Source organism: Phallusia mammillata, chromosome 4 (genome assembly GCF_965637545.1).
Source record: "Phallusia mammillata chromosome 4, kaPhaMamm4.hap1.1, whole genome shotgun sequence".
Classification (NCBI taxonomy): Eukaryota; Metazoa; Chordata; class Ascidiacea; order Phlebobranchia; family Ascidiidae; genus Phallusia; species Phallusia mammillata.
The window spans coordinates 3,305,569-3,328,585 of NC_137255.1; the positions used below are offsets into that span (position 1 = coordinate 3,305,569).

Sequence of the window (23,017 nt, forward strand, 5' to 3'; positions counted from 1 at the left end):
TGAAGCATAATTGATTTATTGTCGCAGATTGAACGAGCAACACGCATATATTGTGACCACAACGTTTGTAAGAAAGAATATGAAGTTGACCGACATATGCAGGATGGCATAGTTAGTTATTTTGGGTTGTGAGGAGTGTGCAGAAACCCGCAGAGGTGGTTGATATCGGCAAAATCTGCACTTTGGAAGGTATAACAAGTTCTGCTTTGAGGTTAAACCATCAGAAAGATAGACAAATGGGCCTAACCGGTATTTGAAGAGGAATTTTAGTGTCAAATGCACCCAAAAATGTGATTCAGATCAAATTGATTGGTTTGTTTCGATGTAGCAAAAAGTTGGTAGGGTGGGTATTTAAGGTTTGTTTTGTTGAGACAAAAACACTTGTACGGATGGACCGCGCGTTGAGTGAAAAACACGGCATGACCTTGGTTTTGTTATAAAACCTCTCTTCGAGTTTATATTGTAGAGGCCCCTCCCCGCCTCAATGAATGACGACCAACCGATGAAGTATGTCGTCGCCTATTACAAAGAGCGGTGGTTACTTGAAAGTGGCAAGTACCCGGTAGTAACAGATTTCGGCATATCGTAATTTTAAGGGCAAAAAATATGGTGGATTGAACCTGTGAGGGCGGAAGTAGTGTATTTTGAACTTAACATACCATCTAGGGTAGAAGAAACATCGGCTCAAAAAAATGTACACGCCGATTTTGTTTGAGGGTGATATAAACTGAATAGCTAAGATAATGGGTAGAAGCACCGCATAAAATGGCGGTAGGCAACGTTTAGCTTCATGAGCGTGAAATGGGATAAAAGTGTAGGAGTATGATAAAAACAAAATTCTCAGTCTTAGTCCATGACTTGTGGGCAAAAGAAGTGTATAAAAAAATCTTAAATTATAGGTAAATATAAAATCGGACGACTGCAGGCTGTCTGATCTAAGATGCATTTCTACCTAAAAACACCAGACACAGCGAAACGAAAAAACAACAACACAACACAATAAAATGTAGGAATAATGTGTGAAGAAAGAAGAAGCAAGAAATCTGAAAAACAAAATATTTGATTTATGAGCATTTGCGTCTAAATTGATTAAGATTTGGTAATGTTTTGTATCAAAAAAACATGAACACATTTTCGTTTCATTTGTGCATTGCAAACCTGTATTATAGATTATTATTTGCTTCATACAAAAGGGATAAGTAATGTAAACATTAACATTTCAATTACTAAAAAAAGAGTTTTAGATGCCTTGAAAAAAAAGTTCGCTTAAGATGACTAAATTTTCAAATTGACCTTCCATACACAATGATTTTAAACCTGTGGTTCTCAACTGGTTTTCCATGGACCACTATTGGCTCATGATAACTTTTTGGGTGGTCCACAGGATGTTAATTACATTGGATGGTTCTCTGATTTAGACTAAATGGTGTGTTCAAATAATATATTTCAAGCCAGCATTGTGGTGGATTTTGCTTTATTCTTATTCAACAATGGACTGGACCATTTTACTTCTTTAATTGGACTGGTGGTCTACGGCCTCAAACGAGTTGAGAACCACAGCTTCAAACAAAGTGATATTAAATTGTTTGTTGCGTTGTTCTTGAAACTGCCACAACCACGAAATAATTAAGAAATCATATAATCTAAAATTGTGTTTATTTTATCGTTGTTGTTTTTAGATAAGCTATCTTTCAGTTTATTTGGAGAAAAAATGTATTTGATATTTTTCTTCCAGAAAAACAATTAATATTGCTGTAACATTATTAAGCTGCACAAAATTAAACTGCACCAAATCTACGCAATTAAGTCAAACTTACTTGTGAGTAAATCATTGTCATGAAAGTTTGATAACAAGATCTTCATTCTGCAATATAAAGAAAATTGAATTAAAACAGCTAAACACAGTAATTATATGCTTGCTAAAAAAACAATAAATAGAGTAAAAGACCTGGGTGATAATGCAACATTTACATTCTAATCAAAGTGATCATTTATAAATGGCATGACAGGAGAAAATAAAAAATGGCACACTTGTTGCAAAAAGTTATCTCCCAAATTAAGCACAAACACTACTAAGCTATAAATTTTGGTTATTGGTTGCACATTGGAAACGATCAAGGTGGTTTGCACATACAACGAGCCAGGCCTGTACAAGACCAAATAATACAAGGTTTCAACGGGAAAAACTATTGGGTGCAGACTGCAATGCTAACATTATTGTAAGGTGTATATAATGTGACTTTCATAATAATGATTATCATCAAGATAGAAGAAATGAAACCAGTTGTCCCAAAGGTAGCCATTGAATGATGAACTATATTATCTCATTGTTGTTTTAAAATTTTATTACTGGTAAACAAATCATTAATTAGAAATAAACAAAGTATAATTTTTTTGCATACATTTAAAACAGATCATATACACACATGTTGTGCAGTAATAATACAACAAAGTTAGGAATGTTTTAGCTAATAATTGCAGCAATAATGACCAGTGATATCATACAATATGCATACAAGTTAGTATAAATGATATAAACAACCAAATATATTCATTACATTTCACAGGCATCATTTGAAGGTTCTGTACAGGCTTGCACTGTTTTTTTTTAAGATAACATATTAAGTATGGCTATTTCACACTGGGTGCTTCACACTTTTTTCAGACAAAATTTTTATTATACTGCAAAATTAACAGCTAGTGTGGTAAATGTTAGGACTATACAATAAAAGACAACATTCAACTCCCAACAATCTCAAATTCTACAAATCATCCAAATTTCAACCAATTAAAAAAATTGAAAATCCTATGTGCATGACTTTACTACAAAATAAAGACTCAAAAACTTACTTCGGCAGGTGAATCCATTAGCAAAGGAAGATTGTTTATCTGAACATGAGTCTCACCCAACAATGCAATGCCTACATTTCAATTTTCATCCTGCCATCACCTGTGAGCACCAAAATGTCACGCATATCAAATTCAATCTCAACAATGCAACACAAGATATACTCCATATACTGATCATGCAACATGGCAGCAAAACACTTTAAACATACAAAAGACTTGCACACGTACCACATATATATACCAGTGTAGACACACCACAGTATCAACAAAACCCCCAAAACTAAAAATACACCACCACAAAATATCCACATATCAACAAAACCCTGAAACTAAAAATACATCACCACCACCTAAATATCCACATATCAACAAAAAAACAAAACTAAAAATACACCTCCACAAAAAAATTCACATCTAACAAATCAACTAATCTACGGAAGCGAAAGTCACATATACAGTTAGCCTAATAGGGAACAGAAAAGACACATGACTTATACATCAATGCCATCTGCGTGCAAGGAAACACCCAGCTTCAAGTAGTAAACGTGAGCGGCTAGCAGCTCACACCTTTCGGCCATGTTCAGCTACCATCAACCAAGTAATCCCAAGCCAACATCTGGCATACCAGACCAATACATGGACAAATCATACAACAGACAGCCAGCCCTTTAGAAACTCAGCTTCAGCCATCTTAAAAAGTGACCCGGAGGTCTCAGACAACTTCTGCGTGAGCCTCACCAGACTGACACACATACACAAACCTATTTTTACAACAGACAGCTGACAAGGATTAGAACAAGTTGGGTTCCAAATGTGACAAAGCCACAATATTTTGGGTAACCTTTCCTTGACTGCACCAGGTCAGCAACAGACTTGGCTAACAATGCAATCATCAGCTAAATGCCACAGGGTCATTGCTCGTCTTAATAAGTCCTCAGAAGAGGTCAGCCAAGGTCTGTCCCTGCAACACCAACTGACACAAGCAATCTGCATCACAACAATACATGCCACCTCCAATCAGCCAACAAGAAATGTAAACTTAGCATCAGCCAAGAAAAGCGTCCTTTTTCAGGGCCTAAACTAAGCCACACTCAAGTTGACATCAAACCCGAATTGAAACAATGGGGCAAACCAGCAGCAATAATAATTTATATACCATATCTCACGCATCCAGTACACAAGCAGACACAAGAGCAGACTTTCTCAAGCTAACATAGCAATTATTTAAAGACTACCATATACATATTAATAACAAACAAAAAAAGAAAAAAAGAAAAAAAGGGGAAGACAAGCATTGTTGGAATGAAACCATGTTCTGGATGTCCTTCTTCCATAAATGTTTCTGCAACAATAAATCAGTTGATTAGATCATGTTATTTTAAATGACAGCCATACAAAGTGTTGCCATTGATTTAAAACAAAAATCAAAAAATTCCCCATTTGTTTGCTTGCTCGTGGTTTTGTTTTTGAGATTCTTGGTGGAAGTGGTTATGAAATGACCCATATTTTAAATGATAACTACTGTTTGTTAAAATAAAGAAACTTAAGGTTGCCAACCATACTGCAGTGGTAATGTAGAAAAGGGCCACAGTACTGAATGAGAAGGTTTGAAAACATTTTTGGTGTGACACAGAGCTAGGGGCTAAATGCCAAAACTAAAAAATTGAATATCTTGACTGTTGCAGAAGTGCCTGGTATTTTACTACAAGTATTATAAATTTCAAACAAAAGATCACTTACTACATGTAAAAACAATATACATGTAGAAATAAACATTTTTTTAATATTTTTAATATATTGCTACTGTTAAAAAACACCAAATTGTATTTTTGTTGAGATTAATGTTGCATAATAAAATGTGCCAAACACTGAGTGATCTAATATAATTCTGAAATGTGCCATTGTTTTATGATTTTTAACAGCACAACTATAAAATAAGAGTGTTAGTTTTTATTTCTGCATCCATGTGTATAAGTGCTCTCAAACAACCCCAACGCTTTCAGCTGTGATGTAATCTAAGATCGACCATAGAAGTATACCAATGTAATCATTTCTGATACCTATTAGGACGAGCACTGACAAGTTGCATTAAAAAGGAAATACATTTCATAGTAATGTCTTTGCAGTTGGACATTAAATTGCATATGTTTGTGTCTAGTTGTTCAGCCAAAACAAAACATGACATAAAGTGATGGGCAGCAAAGACATTACTATGAAATGTACTTCCTTTTTAATGCAACTTGTCAGTGCTCGTCCTAATAGGTATCAGAAATGATCACAAAAAATAGCACAGAACATGGCAGGTGAGTAGTTGCAAAATGATATGTAACAGTCTGGCATAAAGTGTTTTACCATAAAGTTTTAATGATGCTGTGCAGCTATTTCTGGCTTGGTAATTGTTTTTAGCGCTTGTATCACTACGTTTTTTCTTACCAAGCGAAACAAACACAACTCAGTCATCTATTTGCCCAAAAATACCCAAGTTTAATAATGTCCCAAATGTAGGAATTCGCTTTAGCTTGCAAGTTATATTTGTTTATGCTTGTTTCCAGAGATACTCTCACATAGGAATTGCCATTGCACATACAGTGTGATTCACTTCTTAACATATATATAATGGGTAAAATGGGTGAATTTTAAACAATGTCTAATTCAGGTGAATTTTGGACAGGTTATTTATAGGGGTCGTTGTGTTTCAACCTGTAGCCCCAATATTTACCCCACTAAACCCCTGAAATGGATGAGTTTTTTAACAATGTCAGAAGTGGCAGAAAATAGTGTAGCTTAATGTGCCATTTTGTAGCTGTCAATAGTTGTTTTTTTCCTGTAGCCCCACCAGATATCCCTTTAACCCCTAAAATTTGTGACAATGTCGAAATTGGATGTTAGATTATGGCATTTTTGGATGTTAATTGCTAAGTTTTACCCTATAGTGTTAGCATTTACCATGTGTTTCATCCTGCACCCCCAATATTTACCCCACTAGCCCCCTCTTATGGAAGAATTTTTTAAACAGTGTCAGAAATTTGGACAGCTCGTAGATTTTGCTATTTTTATGTGCCAGTTGTTCTGTTTTACTTTATTTTGCCCATATTTACCCTTTCTTTCTTATAAATAGAACATTAAATAAGACAAACTTCAAACAACGTCTGAATTGAATCAGATTTACATAGGTTGTACTTTTAATAGCATGATTACTTAAGCCAAGTAGTGGTCACGGTGTTTTACCTTACAACACCAAGCTTATTGATGGTTATCTCTTGAAATGCATTAATTTCAACTTTACATGTGTGGGGAACAAATGACTTCAACGTGAAACAACATGTGTATGCTTTTTTAGAAATACACTGCTTAAGCAGTAAATGTAAAGTATGTAAATTTGAAATATGCAAGACTAAAATTAACACTAAACAGAAATCTGTGCCACACTTGGATGATATTGTGATACAATTGTTATTGTCTGGTTAACCAGACAGCTAAATTTAAAATATCCATTATCCAGATAGTTGAAATTGTTGACTCCCCAACAAACCCTAGTTGCCATTGACATGGGTTACAAAATATAGACAACTGAAAAATTAAGTTTACTATATGAACCGAAACAAATATTGTAAAACCAATCTTTGCATTTATACGAGTCCTAACATATCATGTGCCATATATTTTGCCAGAAACAATCTAATCCAGCAACTTCCTGTTTGTGGAAAATACTTTATTCATCTAACAGCAACCCAGGTCTTGGTTAACTTTTACCAGTACCAGTTTGCCAATGCACATACACTAACTTTTAACAGTACAGTTTGCCAATGCACATACACTATAACCTATTTTGAAACATCAATACATTCCCTACATTTGTTTTATATTGGCTCACATTTTACCCACCGTTCATTCATAAACATAGTTCTTGCTGAAGACAGAAACACATGGGTCCCAAGATATGCCAAGTTGAAAACAGTGCATTTGATTACCATGAGAAAATTGGGTGTTGTCAGGTAAAACACAGTGATCAGTACTAGATCATTAACACATTGAAACAACAAGTTAATTGGCATGTGTCACCAATGAAGTTTGCCCACCCCTGCTATAACCTATTTAAAAACATTAATATATTTCCTTTGCTTATTTTATTTTGGGTACCATATTAGCCACCATCTTTTATGACATGTAAGGTTGAAAATAATGCATTTCAAGAGATAACCATGAGAAAGTCGGGTGTTGTAAGGTAAGACACAGTGATCAGCATTGGGCTTAAATGATAATACTATGTAGAATACAAGCTATAAAATTAGATTCACCCCAGATATTGTTTGAAGTATGTCCTATTTAACATTCATATTTAAAGAAAAGAAGTAGGTATTGGCATAATGGGGCAAAACAAAAACATTGATACCTATGAATAGCAAATTCTACAAGCTGTCCAATTTTCAATTTTTCAATCTGAACACTGTTAAAGGAGTCACCCATTTTAGAGGCCAGTTGGTTCAATTGTGGTGCTACAATTTTCATTTAATTCTGATGTTATTTAAAAATTCACTTATTTTAGGGGAATGTTGGAGTAAATGTTGGACCTACAAGGTAAAACACATCAATCGAAACCTACAATAGCATATTCCACATGCTACCCAAATTTTAGCCAATTCTGACTCTGTTTAGTAAACTCACCCACTTTAGGAGGATAGTGGGGTGAAATTGGGGCTACAAGGTCAAACACAATAATCAGCTTATATGAATGGTAAATTATACAAGCTATCCCCCATTGTTTAAAAAATTCACCCATTGTAGGGAGTTGGTGGGGTTAAAATACAACAGTCGACACCTAACTATGGCAAAATGAACAACCTGTCAAAATTTCATCCAATTCAGACATTGTTCAAAAAATTCACACATTTTAGGGGCTGTTGTGGTAAATACTGGGGCTGCAAAACACAACAATTGACACCTAATTATGGCAAACTGAACAGACTGCCAACATTTTTGTTTACAAAATGTGCCCATTTTAGGGGGCCAGTTGGGTAAATACTAAGGTTTTCAACACAAACAGTGTGATGCACATCTACATAACATCAGTATTTCTACCAGCTGAGTAAGTTTCAGCCAAATCCATTAAACATTTGATGGCAAAACGAGTCAGACAAACTTTAGCGGGAACCATTTTAGGGGACTAGCAGGGCAAATATTGGGGTTATCAAGACAAACAAAGTGGGATGCACATCTACATAACTATATCTACCAGCTGCGCAAGTTTTTTTCAAATCTATCAAACATTTGATGCTAAACAAATCGGACAAACTTTGGGCAGAAAAAAACAATTTGGAAGAGGACCTGTGTCAGATAGTATACCTCCATTGGACGTTACCGATCATTGAACAGCTGGTACACAGTGGACAAAATGGGTGAAACGCCTTGAAAACTTATTTGCGGTAAAAGACATCGCAAGTCACAAGATAAAACGTGCTTGTTTGCTACATTATGCAGGAGCAGAAGTATTTGACATTTTTGAAACATTACCAGATAATGGCAATGCTGAAGAGTATGGCAAAGCTCTGCAAGCTCTTACTGAAACTTGTTGACTATGAAATATTCAAGTTTCGTGAGACGAAACAAGAAGAAGATAAAAACATGAATCAATTCTATTCATGTCTTCGACAACTATCTGTTGATTGTGATTTCACTGATCGAGACAAAGAGATCAAAAGTCAAATCATCAGCAAGTGCAGAGATAACAAGTTAAGATTGAGGGCACTTGAGAAGAAAGAAATCAATTTAACACAACTGCTTGATATTGCATATTCAATGGAATCATCAGAAGTCCAAGCAAAAGCAATTGCAAATCGAGTAAAGTTGGTAACAAATGAAAAATGGTTTCCAGAGTAAAGCAGAAAAGATTTCCAAGAGAGAAGAGAAGAGTATCAGTCGACCAAGAACACTTGAGACAAAGGAAATGCTACTTTTGTGCAGGAAACTACCCTTATAAACATGGACGCAACTCTTGTCCAGAATATGGAAAGAAATGTTCAGTACAATCATTTTCCCCAATGTTGTTTCATGAACAGAAATAAGAAGCATGTGAGAAATGCATAAAACACCTCTGGTTCAGATTACAATACAATGAAGAATCACAATGTGTATCCATGTGTACAGTGAAATGTATTAACTACAAAATGCCTCACATGATCTTGAAAGTGAATGAACAAGAAATTCCTTTCATATTTGATTCTGGTGCTTCTGTACACATAAATGATGGGAAAACTTTCCAAAAGTTTAAAGATTGCGCACTAGAAGATACTGAAACAGCTATACATGCATATGGAGCAAAGAGACCACTGCCCATATTGGAAAAGATATATGCTGAAATCAGAACAGCAAGTTACAAAATCAAGACAAAGTTGTATGTTGTGAAAGGTAAACACGGATGTTTGTTGAGTTATGGTACATCAAAAAAGCTACATTTGCTGGAACTCGCAAACACTGTGGTAAAGGCTGCAGAAGAAAATATCCTTGAGTCATACGCTGACTGATTTGAAGGAATAGGCAGACTGAAAGGATATAAAGCAATGCTGCACATTGACAAGTCAGTGCAACCAGTTGCACAACCCCACAGAAGAATACCTTTCCACATCAGAGACAAAGTAAAGAAAGAACTTGAGTATCTTGAAAAGAATGACATTATTGAAAAGGTTAAAGGTCCTATCCCGTTGGTTTCTCCAATAGTTACTCCTTTAAAACCAAATAGCCCAGAAGAAGTTCGCATCTTGTGTTGACATGAGACAAGCCAATAGGAGCTATACACAGAGAAAGACACATCTGTCCTACACTTGATGATATGATTCACAGTTTAGCAACAGCATTCTCCAAGTTGAATCTTAACAAAGGATATCATCAAATTGAGTTGAATGAAAACAGTAGATACATCACGACTTTCTCAACACATGATGGTCTTTACAGATACAAACAATTAAACTTTGGAGTTTGTTCAGCTGCAGAACTATTTCAGAAGATTATTCAACAACTGATTGAAGGCATACCAGGTGCATTGAATGTTAGTGATGACATCATTGTATTTGGAAAGACAAAAGGCGAACATGACAAAAGTCTCACTGCGGTACTTAACACTCTCAGAGAGAAGAATCTTACATTGAACAAGAAAAAATGTGTGTTTACCAAGTCTAAACTTGAGTTCTTTGGATTTGTTGTGAGCAAATCAGAAATCTATGCTCAAGAAAAGAAAATTGAAGCAATCAAAGATGCTGAAATTCCCAAATCAGTACAAGAAGTAAGAGGCTTACTTGGATTAGCAAATTACTGTTCAAGGTTGATAAAAGATTATGCTACAATTACTCAACCGTTAAGAGAACTTACTCGCAAGAATTCTACCTGGAAGTGAAATGCAAAACATGATCATGCTTTACAACAACTAAAAGACAGTTTAACAAACAAATCTGTCATACACTATTTTGATCAAGAAAAGGACACTGAGCTGATAGTCAATGCAAGTCCAGTTGGATTAGGTGCTGTCCTTACCCAACGAGATGAAAACAAAAATCTCCACATCATTGCTTATGCCAGCAAAGTGCTCACACCAGTTGAAAAAAAGATATTCACAGACAGAACGTGAAGCATTAGCAATTGTTTGAGGATGTGAACAATTTTACCTTTATTTGCATGGAATACAAAAACCATTTACACTTGTAACAGATCACAAGCCTTTAGAATTGATATTCAAAACCCATTAACAAAGCCTCCAGCAAGAATTAAAAGATGGAATTTGAGATTGGAAGTGTACAATTAAAAGACAACCCAGCAGACTACATGTCAAGACATCCTATCACACATCATTCAGTACAAGAAACAAATGATGCTGAAAAATATATCAATTTTGTTGCCACATCAGCTATACCAGCTGCATTAACAAAAGCTGAAATACAACAAGCCTTACAAAATGACGAAAAACTTCAAAAAGTGATTGAATTGACAAGAAGCGACAAATGGAAAGAAGAAATAAAAGATTCAAATCTTAAACCATTCTTGTTGATCAGAAATGAATTGTCAGTAACAGAAGATGGTCTACTTCTGAAAGGCTCAAAGATAATCATTCCAAAAATACTACAAAAAAAGTCATCAAATTAGCACATGAAGGACACCAAGGGATTGTAAAAACCAAGACACTCCTTCGGGAACACATCTGGTTTCCTGGAATTGACAAAACAGTGGAAGAAACAGTCAAAGATTGTATATACTGCCAAGCTGCTACAGTTACCAACAATTATCAACCACTGCAAATGTCTGAACTACCTAAAAAACTTAGTTTAGATTTCTCAGGCCCATTCCCCTTTAGGAAAATATCTTTTTGTATAAAACGATGATTACTCAAGATATCCAATTGTTGAAGTTATCAGGTCCACAAAAGCAACATCAGTCATTCCTACATTGGAAAATACATTTTCCTACTTCGGGATACCAAATATCTTAAAAACTGATATGGTCCACGATTTACCTGTCATGAATTTAAGAAATTTGCAAAGCAACTTGGATTTACTCATCGAAAGATTACTCCACATTGGCCAAAAGCAAATGCTGAAGCAGAACTATTCACAAAAACCCTTAACAAAGCCATGAAAATCATGAATGCTGAAACTAACTTGTGGAAACGTAATCTACACCAATTTCTAAGAAATTACAGAGCAACACCTCACTCTACAACACAAGTAAGTCCTGCAAAATCGATTTCTCACATTGATGAGAAGAAAGAAAACACACAACTTCGTATCACAGATAAGCATGCTAAAAAGAAGATAAAGAAATATGCTGACAACTGAGTGCATGCAACAGAATCGCATTTTCAAATTGGCGATAAAGTTCTTTTAAAAGTAAGAAAGGAAGGAAAATTAATGCTTCCATATAATCCAAATGCATTTACAGTAACACGCATAAAATGCACAATGATAACGGCACAAAACAGAAACCAGAAATTCATCATTCTTTAAGAAAATAACAAAACATCACAACATGATGTACATACAGATCATGATCACCCGTACTTTACATATGACTATGATAATACAACACCTTGTGAAGAACAAAATGCAAATGATATTTTAGAAAATGACCCTGTTCGTGGTTACCCTACTAGAAATCGTAGACCTCCTCAACATCTGAGAGATGGTACTTACATTTAAGTGTCAGTGTGGATATTTGATTTGCTTGTATATTGCATTTCTTTGCCTATAGTGCTATTCTTCACACAGCATATTTAGTGCTTTTCTTCATAATTTTTTTTTTCACAAAAACCTGGGTTTACAACTTTATGTTTTGTTTATCTGGTTTCGTTTACAGAAAAACGTTACTTAAGCCTAATCTTATTGTTACGTAACTGCTCCTGTTGTGTCGTATCATTACGATCTCCAAGTCAATTGTCAACAAGAAGCATAGTTGCTTTGAAAAACCATACAACGCTGTGGTACAGTGAGCGTTAATCACGTCAAGCAGCGAAAATGCAAGAAATAAAAATCTCATCAAATTTAGGTATTGTGCTTTGGTGTTATTTTAGTAGGCCAATATTATTATTCTCCATAAAATGTGATTCGATCAAATTAGTTGTTCTGCAAGAAGTGGTACGAGTGGCAGTACAGAGCGTCCAAGTGGTACGAGGTCGTAAAAAGGTTGGGAACCCCTGATCTATAACTTAAGGAGAAATGTAGTGTTTACAATTAGTAATATATGACCTCTATGTTATCAGTATATCATGTGACCGTATTGACCATGCCGTTTCATTCTATGAGCGCGAGCAATAGGGAAAGCATATAAACAAACACTTTGTGGTATGTCTAGTCTCTGACAAAGCAGTAGGCAGCAAAACACTATAGGACCAATAGTAATAATGCTACAATAAGTACAAACTATGCAAATTTAACTCAATTCAGACACTGTTTAAAGTTTGTCCTAATTTATGTTTCGGCAAAAGAAGAGGTAAACATTGGCAACATAGAGTATTGACACTTATAAATAGCAAATTCTACAGGCTGTCCAAATTTCATTTCATTTTCTTTTTTTTAAATTCGATTGTTAAAAATTATCAATATATACTTCAGCCAATTCCAACATTTTTCAAAAAATTTACCCATTGTAGTGGAGTAAATATTGGAGCTATATGGCGAAACATAACAATGAACAAACATAAGCATTGTATGTCTTGAAAGAAATAAGGAAGGCATGGCAACCCTGTCAATTGCCCATCACTATAAACACCCAGGTTTTTAGGATGAGATGACTTGGCAAAAACGTTAAAACAAAAAAGCACGAAACAAGACATGATTCACAAAATTTTTTTTTCACACATTCTGGTAAACAATTTAGGTGTAGAAAATGACATACGAGGTCCTAAATCCCAATTGTCACTATAGGCAAATTGGTCCTACATTCAACTGAAGTCGCCAGTATTATTAGTTTAAACAGTAACTACTACTAAAGACAACTTACTGGTTATGGATTCAATCTTTGCCACCAGGACATTCACATTTTTTTGTTTTCCACATCCTTCAAAAAGTCCTGGTAAAAAAGAATATAATTAATCTTCAAGTCTCCAACATCATGAGTTTACTATAAACAACCCAGATTAACTTAATTGACATAGAACTGTTTAGTCTACATGCCAGCAGCATTATGCCTTTTTAGACTCATTCATACATTATGCCTTTTTAGATGGGTGGTTGTAATAAACTAATAGACACTGACACTTTTGCATGATTTTAACAAAACAGTCTATTTTTACTTGTTCACTTGTTAACAGCAGAAAAAATTGCAAGTCAGAACGATTTTTTTTCATGACTTTACCCACTACAGTGTTACAATAAATGTTAATTATGTTAGGTTTGTTGTACTCCTGAAATGTAGGTTGGTGGATAAATTATTTGGTTTTGCATATTTGTATATGGCATATGGTGTACAATACTCATACCAGTGGTTACAAAACAATACAAACAAGATCCAGTTTTTAAATGCTGCCCATACTAGTAGTACCACAGACATCTCCATGGTTTATATACATCCAAACATTTATTCCTGCAGTTATTGTATGTTGACTTTCAAATCATTTTTTTCAACATTTCTATTTTTTCCCTATGGATTACCTGGATGATGATCTGAAAAACAGATATGTTATTGACTTATGTTAAAATTAATTTTTTTATGTTATCAAATACAAAACGGTCCAGTTGCAGTCTTTCTAGCATCTATGCACAAATTGTGCCCTCAACATTGTCGCATTTTTTACTGTCTGAACGCTGTGCAGCTATTTCCGGCTTGGTGAATATTTTACTGAATTTGCCTGGCAAAAAAACTCAAACTCAAACACAACAAATAACCTAAAATTGTATTTGGAAATGTTTAAAAATGCTGAACCAATTATATGCTTAGTAACATTGTTTCAAATTATATGCTGAATGCTATTAAAAGAGAACATTTCTGAACAGCTGATGCTAACTACAAGTTTTTTTTTTATTACAGTGCTAGCCTAGTCTGCAGAAAATGTGAGTAGTCAAAAATATTTCGTGCCAAATGTGCATACACATGATCCATAAGTCTGTGTAAAGACAATTTTAGTAAGTGATATAGAGGTCAAGGACAAACAAACGTTTTTGTTGCAAAATTTATGTGTGCTGAAAAACATGGTGTTCAATTTAAAAAAAATACAACTTGTGCATGTGGCTGTCCCACTCAGCTCAAATAAATTGGTAGTTAAGACAATAAATCACAGTGCAACATATACACAGCCAAGATGCCGGTCAATTATTTCATAAACTAACACTTGCTTGTTCAAACAACATCTGGTATTTTTTGCAAAAACAAAAAAAAATTCTTCCTGGTGCTTAAACTAATTAGTTTTACACCCTCCAATAGACTTCGTAATGTTTGTTTGACAAGTACTAGATTATTTAGGCACAACAGTGTAAACGGTTTCTGTCCTAAAAAGTAAGTCTCCTAAATATTGACCAGTAACAAGCCACTGGGTTTAAACACTCGCGCCTCATCTTGTCAACAATCTTTGCAAATCTTCAACAAAATTATTCAACCGTGACTTATCACAAATTTTCATAGATATCTGAAAACAATCATGCAACATTTAATAAAAGAGAAGCAATACATAACCACGAGTAAGACGTAACAGACTATGGCACCAAAATTAAGACCTTGGGCCTCATACACCAAATCAACAGTGACCCTTTTCGTTTCCAAATCACCTCACAGAGATACCTCTCCAATGGGTTTTTGCCTTTTGTCAGGCGACCACAGCAATAAATTTTGATATATTTAATCTGCTTTCTGAGGAATTTACTTTATGTGGCCTTTATTATCGCACAGGCGCATGTTATGGTTTGTCGCTTTATATTTGTGTTTATTCGCATAACCTGTTCTACCCTCAAATTGTAGGATGTAATCGTCTTACTTATTAAACTTACATTTCTTCAATTTTAACGACCTTTTAACCGAGCAGGTTGCACCAACCTTACATTGTAAACCAAAGAGTGACAGTTACACCCTACAACAATTCCTGTTATTACCACGTTTGAGCCCTAAAAACGGATAACTACATCATTTCCACACTTCACTACACTAGGGTTGCCCTACATGCGTGCAACATGCATTGCAGCTAGCATTTAAGATTCACATGCCGTTTTTAGGCCACTAAGATGAGGCAAGTACAGGTGTAAAGTCTGCATGCTAGACTTCATAAAAGTTGCGCTTGAAAAAAATACATTGCGAAAAAAAAAACGTGTTACCAAAACTGTGTTTTTTTGTACTTTACACCACCACATGGAAAAAGGAAACGCTACAATATTACGATACAGAAAAATTTCAACCGTGTTGTTTGCTGAAAAATGTTTGTTTTATCATTACTTTTTACAAAAAGGTTTTTATTAAAGGAAAGTGCTTCAAGGAGATAAATGTAACACCTGAATACACAACCCACAGTTTTATGCGCAATAAAATAATTTAGACTCTTGTACTTGTGGATATAATGCAAATTATCTGGTTCTCAAATAAAACAAGGCATAAATACAAAATACTTATGAAGCATCAGTTTAATAAGCTTAAAAATGTAGCCTACTACACAAACTGGCAGGAAAAGTTTATGTTAAAAAGACACAGATTTAGCTCATTTAATCATGAATTTATTTCCTTTCTTGACCATGCTTGAAAGAAAAAGGCAAAGTTAGACATTAAAATCTCCTCAAGAGAACCCTTGCATGTAATCCTATCTTACTGATTAAAGGAAATTGTTGAATAGTTTTGAAAACATAATTGGTAATGGTCAAACAACATCTTAAAGTGAAGTGATCATAAACTAAAGCAATAGTTGGATCATTTTGTTTTGACTAAAAAAATGCAAAATTAAAAAAAAGAAACACAATAACATGAGAACATTGCATTACACTCGAACATTTTTGAACATAATTTTACTTTGATGATACAGTGGTACAGTGACGATCAAGGCACATTTTTTAACGTGTAAACATAATCACTGTGGTTCAAATTGCAACAGCAGTTGCACCGAAAACTGCTTTGTTAATTTCAAACTCCACTGTCCAAGCATCTGAAGTTGGTTCATAAACTTCAACTGACTTCAGCATTTCATTTTTACCATTCCTGTAAATAAATATTTTCTTAACACTCAAGGTAAACACTAAAAATAGCAATGAAGCAAAAGACTTACAGTATATATTGTCATGTGGAAAACGTTATAAATTGATGAGGTGAAGTTTGCAAAAAAGTTGTGAAACACTGATTTAAATTCCTTGAAAAAGTTACAGTACAAAGCAGTAATGCTATTTTGTTGTGTAGCACAACAAAAGTAAACAATGTCTAAACATTTACTTTTTGTTTCTCCCTAAAGGTTTATCTTCTTAATTCTCACCCTCCAATAACATAGATTTTCTTTCCAATCACACAAGCACATGGATGGTGACGTGCATGTTGAAGAGATGCAACAGTTTCCCATCTGTTCATTCTTGCCTCGTATTTTTCAACAGTTGACAAGCTACCACTATTATACCCTCCTGGAAAATAGTAGTACACATAAACATGGCTATCACATATTTTGTAATTGATATTTTGTCTACACCCTTCATGCCTCAAGGGTGATACATTAAACCAAGTAAAACAAAATACAAACAGTCAGTAATGATAAGAAATATTTTTTGGCCAAACTATGATAATCATTATAGACATAAGGTTCAAAAACAAATTACCTATTGCATATATTTCTTTATTCAATACAACACATGTCAAACCATTCCTTGCTTGATTGAGTGGTGCAATCTCATTCCAAACATCACTCCTAACATCATAATGTTCACATGAAGATAATGATTTGCCATCAGAACCTCCGATGCAATAAAGTGATTCTGTAAGAATATGTCTGAAATAGTATCTTTTGATTCTAAATGAAAGGAAGAAAGATAGATTATTTTTCATTTTAAGAATCCACCATTGCTGATTAATGCCTCGTAGTTGGACATGACATTACATTAAAAAAATATCTAATATTTTGAACATTGGATAGTTGTTGTGGGTTGATTTCCCAAATAATATTGTGCAATATACAAACAATTGTATTGATAGAAAAATGTGTAACAAACAACTCATGTTTAGGCCAAAACCTAACTAATATAAAAATGTGGCAATTTTGGCATCACAGGAAGGTTGTCTAAAATAATACCCAAATACTCCACAAATTATTTCAAATGGTGCTCTTTTTTCATTCTTACATTTGCAAAGGCAAGTTTTACCAACATTTCAACAATATGTGTGTGAAGTTTGCAGAAAAAGTCCTACACACTTACATTCCACTCTGATAAAAACTATATTACACATGATTCAATTTAAATCAATTCAAAATTTCCTGACAAGTTAGTTTCAATCAAAATCTAAGCAAACCAATTCAAGTACAGCATTTTAGCAAATACAACATTTTTTGTTGTTGTAAACAAATATAACTTTTTACTTTTTCAAGTCACCTTCAAAAACAACAGTTCCATGGTGAGCTCTTGCATGTAACATATTATTGATTTTGGTCCACTTGTTGTTGTGGATGTCAAACTTTTCACAACTTGACAGATATTGACCATTCCAACCTCCAGCAACATAAATCTCATCTGTACCGTAAGCATATGTGTATTGCAACAAATAACTAACTTTGCAATGATTGTGTTTAGTTTATACAAATGACCAATCTCCAAACATTATTTCTTATTTGCCACAGTAAAATTTTGAAATTTTTCTGAAAAAGGGTGCTTCAATTATTGTACACCATAGAGCCACACATCCTCATGGTTTTGATTTGGACTTTGTATATCCAGAGTTAATGGCCTCAAAGTTGTTGTTTATAACACAAACAATGACTTACTTTTGATCAATCCAGATCCACATCCTATGCGACAAATCTGCCATTGCAACCCATCCTGTTTGTTTATTCAAGTCCAGCATTTCACAAGTTTTACACAAAGTCACAGAATTGGTCCCTCCAAAGATATGTAACTTATCTCTGACTTTTTGTGATGTCACATAACAACGCCCATGGTTTAGGTGCTGTAAAAAAATAGTTAAGATGACAACCCTTTTTTTCTAATAAACAAAGTTGATGTTTATTAATAAATCAGTGTCAGCATTTCTGCTCAAATATATTTTTTGCCTAGGCTTAACAGTTGTTACTTTATTTCCAAACACTGTTGATATGTGTACATGTTGAACAGCAACATCTAATTACCCTGAAATCAGTCTTAATTTATCTGTACATCAGCACAATGTGAATTTATTTGAACATATTTGACCTTGGGTTGAAATCACTTTTATTTGATGATTCATTTTATATACTTGCAATGTTCTAGAAAATGTCATTCTGTAGACCATAATTTTAACAGTTTTTATACCAGATGTAAAATCTAAGTCCTGAAAATGGTTTCGATAAGAGAAATGTAAGAGCTTAGTGAACATTTTATAACCACAACTACTAAACCCAATGGTTACAAGTCATATAAACATGAGGCAATTGTGGTGAATTTTTAATAAATGCAACAATAATTTTAACGTTATTCTGTGTATAAGTTTGGTAGTGACCAGTTTAACTTACTGGTAACTGCCTGGATTGCTTAGTGTTGACATCATAAATCACACATTGTTTTGATGAACCTTTACCACCAATCAAAGCAAATTTACAAGAGTTTCCACCAACAGAGACTGGGCTGTTACACTTCAGAAGAGCTTCCAGTAGAATATTATTGCATTTCAAACTATTCTTCACCAAGTTCTAAATGAATTTGATAGATACAAAAATAAACTGGCAAATTAAAAAAAAAATTGATTAGCTTATTATAAAATAAAACCAGATACATCGCTTTGAATATCCAATCATTATAAGGTGACAAAAACTTAAGTAAACTGACTCCAAACCCAAACTAAGCCTTTATATTTCCTTAGATCAGTTTATTGAGGTTTTTACAAATTGGGTCACATTATTTGGACAAGAACAACAACATGGATGAACTGTGACTCCAAAACTTAAGAACATTAAATGGAAAAGAATTGTTTTGCTATGTAAACAAGTTGAGGATGTAAATATATAAGGTCATAACATTTTTTTTCAGTTAAGTTTTATAAAGGGTTCCAATTGGAGCAAATAATTGAAAAGACCACTTCAAAACATGCACAGTAAAAAAGTGTCTCTATGATTTCCTTCTTTATGTGACTGCTTGCAAATGTGCTGGTCGGAATTATTACCAAACATTTTTATCACAAAAAAGGGTAGGCTATCAATGTCTTTGGTGGTGTGATGTCAACAATTTTTGTGTATTAATAACCAATAAAACTTTTTACAATAGTTTTACAGAAGAAAAAATGTACCTCTTTGTAAACTTGAGAAAGAAAATCTGAGCTCATCAAAGTTGGATCAAGTTGTGAGAAAAGATTTACAAACAATTCTTCACGTTGCAGAGGGTTGTGATTAACCCATTGTAAAATACCAGTAAAAACAGCTTCTTCACAAGCCTGTAAATCAAATTTATTAGGTTTTTTTGGTGGTACTAAACCAGTCTTACATAAAACACCACATGGTAACACATTGTATTTCAAAATATTATGATAATTTTATCCAACATACCCGCACAGTGTCTTACATTTGCTACTCCTAAATGCAGCCAAGACTTTACACATGCTACACACATACCTTGGGTCTCTGCTCAATAATAGCTGACATGTCATCAACATCAAGTTGAATGAAATCTTCTTGTTTCAGAACAGTTGTAAAGTTTTCAGCAACTGTCTGGTCAGTTTTTGCAACAACATCATCAAGGTTGTATCGAAGAGCATAAGCTCGAAGTTTCAAACAATTATCCACAGATATAAATTGAAGGATACAAGTTTTGCAAAATGCCTTCAGGTCTAAATCATATCAATTGTTTTGTAAAAAGTAATAGTAACAAATGCCTTATACCTTTCATCTGTGTATATTCAGCATCTTCCAAAACATCCATCACATTATCTTCAGTTACCTCAATATCACCCAAGTAAGCGTAATCCAAAATGTTTTCCAACCTTTTAGGTGGAATCTTTTCAACAGTCACTACATCATAATATTTCTCCTTCATCTGTTAACATAATTGTTAAGCATTGTCACATGTATAAATAAACTTTTGTAAAATTGATTCTCTACCACAATGTTGAGGCAAATGTTGTAACGTAAATAAAGCTGAAAAAATTGGTTTCTACTTGGAAGCCAATGCAGAACATGGCAGTTCCCGACAAGATCTCGCATGTGCAGGACCGACATGTCCCGCATACGAACGGGCAAGACCTATTTCAGCAGGGGCAAAGCAAATGATATAGGTCAAGTAAATGCCTTTGGTGCAGAATTTCCACGTGCAACCTCCCAAAAAGTGGTGTGCAAAAGTTTGTTTAAAAAACAAAATTGCTCATGCAGCTGTCATACTTTGCAGACTGGCTTTGAAATTGAAAACAATGTTTCTACATTTAATTTGGATTTAAGTTAGTGAAATTTGTATAAGTTTTACACCCTTTGAAATTTGTTGCATTTTAAGAAGGTCAGCTGTCAATTCTGAAAGAAATCCATATGTCGTACCTCAACATCGAACATTGTCCAAAAATAATCTGATGCAGCACCAAGAATACTTTCATGAACTGAATAGTTTTTCCCTTCAGACTGAAGCACTCTGTCACAGTGTCTTTTTGCTCCTTTTCTGTCTCTGCAGTGGTAAGGTATCAAAAAGACAAATAAATAAAACATCACTTTAAAATAAATGCAAAAACATGCCGGTTTAGGTAATAAAGGATATTTTCTTGGTGTGTTCTTCTATCTTCTGCTGATGGTCTCATGATGTAAATTATTATTTACGTAGGCATGAATACAAAAGAGTTTTTTACTAAAATGATATTTATTGCTTTATTAAAGTATTAAAGTACATAAAGTATCCAAACACACAACCCTATGTTTCTTAACAGACATATGGAAGGTAATTTAAGTTTGGTAAAGCTGTTCATAAGTTCAATGCAGTAGTTCTGCTTTGCAGCAAAGCTATAAAAAATTCTGAGCAAAAAAATCAGAGACAGTATATTTGTGTAAAATATAACGACGTTTCGACAAGTGCTATTGTCATCATCAGGTTACAGTTATAAAAAAATCACTTGGTAAAAATAAATTAGGTATGACTCTGATGAAAATCTTCTTCATATTGTTTGCAATTAGAAGCAAATCATCAACAGTAAACTTGAAATCTTGCACTAGTGACTTTTAATGGTTTGCAAGCTTTTGCCTCCTCTGCAAACATCAAAACACACATCGAGAAAAAGAACAAAAAAACAGTGTTTGACTTGGACGCACAACTAATTCCAAATGCAGATAACAAACCATTGCTTTTGTGGCTAGTACTTGGAATTTCACACAGGTAACTAATTAGTACCTCAATTTCAAACTTACACACATTATTGATTTTTTAATCCTAAACCAAACTTGGGATGTGGTATGTGCAAACATGTTAAGTTATAAACGCCAGACATTTATAGGATTGCTTCTTGCAACGTATAGATTATTGTTTTGGTAAAATACTAGTTATGAATTAATATATTTAAAGGGCGACCAGTATACGATATACTGGACCAAACTCTTGAGCAGAAAACTGAACAAAATCTCCTATACAAACTAAAAATAAGGAAAATAAAAATGGTGTAGGGAAATCCCCTCTTCTAAATCAACAGTTTCGACATAGAAATTTCGCCATTTATTTAATAATAACTAATGATTTTCTGATAATTTGGATCAAAAAAACTAATTCGACACGAGAAGTTCCATGTGAGCAAGAAGCACTTCTGCAAAGGAATTACAAAAACTTTAGGGGTTTCTTTTCCAGTAGAACCAAAACCTATTTTCCTAACACGGGTGGTGATTCTAGGCCTAGGGCCCCCTCGACTGGTCACACCAACGTTCCCCCAAGGCGTGTTATACTCACAGTGCGTTAAACTCATTTTCTGGTGTGCTCCTGTCACATAACGGTTTATAATACGGCGTAGCTGCAGTGCGTTTAACCACTAATTGTGCCATCCACTTTCTTGTGTCCCATAAAGTCTTAACGTTGCGCGGCTATTTCTGGCTTAATGGTTGTTCAGTGCAATTGTGTTGCTATGTGTTCTTTCACAAAGCAAAATAATGTCTTGGATGTCAAGTCTTTTCTGAACGCAACGGCCAACTTACAACGCTACATCAGACTCTAACATGATTGTACCATCTTCTTCTAAAACCTAGCTTTAATCGACTATTGTAACCTGTTTTTTATTTTACTTAAATACTTTTGTGTAATCATTGAACAAAATTATGGCGAAAAAACTATGGTTTAACTCGAACCTTTGAGAATTAGGCTACCACTATTTTACTTTATGCTCCAAGAGCAATTAACATATTTTCCCTACTGTGCTGCTGCTAAATTGGCCCAAGCAAACAGTATATCTGATAATGGTCAATATTTACACAGAAAACAGAGAACGAAGCTTCTATACACATGAGGATTAGGCCAATTTAACGGCAACACGGACTGCAAGGTCTGTTAAGTGCCTGTGCAGCTTAAAAAATATATAAAACAACAAACACATTTTTAATCGAAGT

The 23,017-nt window shown here is 34.2% G+C and overlaps 1 long non-coding RNA gene and 1 pseudogene across 2 annotated transcripts; both read right to left on the reverse strand.

Annotated features, from left to right (window-relative positions):
* On the reverse strand, nucleotides 1-13,993 carry LOC145225279 (uncharacterized). Its single transcript, XR_013859842.1, has 5 exons — nucleotides 13,980-13,993; nucleotides 13,330-13,398; nucleotides 2,851-4,192; nucleotides 1,818-1,864; nucleotides 1-1,043 (listed from the first exon to the last, which is right to left on the reverse strand). It is a non-coding gene; the product is annotated as an uncharacterized LOC145225279 (long non-coding RNA).
* A 1,813-nt stretch (nucleotides 13,994-15,806) lies between these two features.
* Nucleotides 15,807-21,417, reverse strand: LOC145223789 (kelch-like protein 12; annotated as a pseudogene). The gene is made up of 11 exons (XR_013859501.1): nucleotides 21,176-21,417; nucleotides 20,984-21,107; nucleotides 20,339-20,492; nucleotides 20,072-20,286; nucleotides 19,750-19,893; nucleotides 18,980-19,156; nucleotides 18,257-18,438; nucleotides 17,868-18,005; nucleotides 17,100-17,255; nucleotides 16,766-16,907; nucleotides 15,807-16,497 (listed from the first exon to the last, which is right to left on the reverse strand). The product of XR_013859501.1 is annotated as a kelch-like protein 12 (transcript).
* Between the last annotated feature and the right edge of the window lie 1,600 nt (nucleotides 21,418-23,017).